Below are 1,971 nucleotides of genomic sequence, written 5' to 3' on the forward strand. Positions count from 1 at the left end.
TTTATGGAATTGTGAAACAGCTAAAGAGAAGTCAGCTTAATGCCGGAAATATTTATATCACTGGTATGTTACAAACCTTTGCTTTGCTTTCTTATAGTGAAAGGAAACCCCAGCTGTTTTGTGATATTTATTATGACGGGCTTGGAAGGCGGGGTAGGGGGGAGCTCAACAGTAGCCGAGGGTATCCAATGGAAGGGTGAGAGGTGACCATGTGATGCTGTCATCAACAAGACACAGCCCAAGTCAACCGCTATAGACATTGTAAATGCAGCTGTAGATTCAATTGCTTGTGTTACAGTAGGAAATGCTACACTAATGTGGCTCAATCATTCCTCTAGTGTCCAAGTTCATGCACTGTCCTAGTATTATATTTCTGTGTGGTAAATACATACTACAGGTCCAGATAATATTATAAATACAGTATATCATAGAGTAAAGTCTGTTTGGTCCTCTTATGATCCACAAAAATACAGATATGCAGCATACAGTACCTACTCCCAAAACCTCCGGGAGACACACACATTTTTGGGGAGTCCCTCGGGCTCCAAGAAGAGTGGGTGCTTCTCCATCATCCGGCCTAATTTCTACTGAAATGGGCAGGATGGTGGAGAAGCACCACTCAGCACCGGTCAGAGGCATCAGCCTCTCACCACAGTCCAGCACATGCTGCTGATCCCTGTTCCCCCTCCCTGGGTCAGCCCCTGTGCAGTGTTCAGAGCCATAAAACTTAGGTGCTCTTGCTGCCAATACATGGGTTTAGGCTGATTCTACCCTGCTGGGATAAAGGACAACACTAGTCCCCATGGGGATTTTGTCAAATATTGGCATGGGATTTTAAATCTTGAGCTGTTGATTATGGGCTGGCAGATGGTCCACATCTAAGTTCTGAGTTGTTGGTGATGGGCTGGCAGTTGGTTCCCCATCTAAGCCTTGAGTTGATGGTGATGGACTGGCAGTTGGCTCCTATCTAAACCTTGAGTTGTTGGTGATGGGCTGGTAGTTGGCTCACATGTAAACCTTGAGATGTTGGTGATAGGCTGGCAGTTGGCCCCATCTAGACCTTGAGTTGTTGGAAATGGGCTGGCAATTGGTTCCCATCTAAGCCTTGAGTTGTTGGTGATGGGTTGGATGTTGGCCCCATCTAAGCCTTGAGTTGTTGGTGATGGACTAGCAGTTGGGTCCCATCTAAACCTTGAGTTTTTGGCAATGGGCTGGCAGTTGACCCCATCTTGGCCTTGAGTTGTTGGCAATGGGCTGCCAGATGTCCTCAAACTAAGCCTTGAGTTGTTGGTGATGGGCTGGCAGGTGGCTCCCATCTAAGCCTTGCAGTTGACCCCATCTAAACTTTTGGGTTATTTGGGCAAGATGTCGATAGTGTTCTTTTTTCACCATCATATCTATCCCTCCTTTCAATAAATAATGAAATAATGCTGGCCCTTTTCCCTGCCAATATGTCTCTGTGTCTTTATTGTAGATATGTTTTCCTTTATTCACCTGGCCTGGAAGTTTATATAGTATGTAAGCCCCACTGGGACAGGGACTGATGTTTTTGACTAAATACTCTCTGTAAATTGCTACGGAATATTTGGACTGACGTGGCTGGCCATACACTGCAGAATCAATAAACTCTAGGCACTAGAGTGTGCTGAGGGTCTATTGCGCATGCGCAGATTGCTTGGGAAATGTCACGGTCACCATTTTCCCTGCAATTTCTCACAGTGCATGCGCAAATCCTGGAAAAATGGCTGCGGCGGCCATTTTCCGGCGTTTGAACAGCGCTGGGAGACCCAATGCAGGACTTCGGGAGGTAAGTATGACAAATTATGGGTGCAGGGTGTACCCGGGGGCCCAAGTGCACCGCACACCATGCACCCATTATTGATACGCCCCTGGCTGCTACCTATCACTAAAACCTCAGCTACCATGATGGTGGATGCATTACCTGCAGAATATCACAATATATAGACACCA

This window comes from Taudactylus pleione, unplaced genomic scaffold, assembly GCF_031769625.1.
Source record: "Taudactylus pleione unplaced genomic scaffold, aTauple2 ptg000174l, whole genome shotgun sequence".
NCBI classification, from domain to species: domain Eukaryota; kingdom Metazoa; phylum Chordata; class Amphibia; order Anura; family Myobatrachidae; genus Taudactylus; species Taudactylus pleione.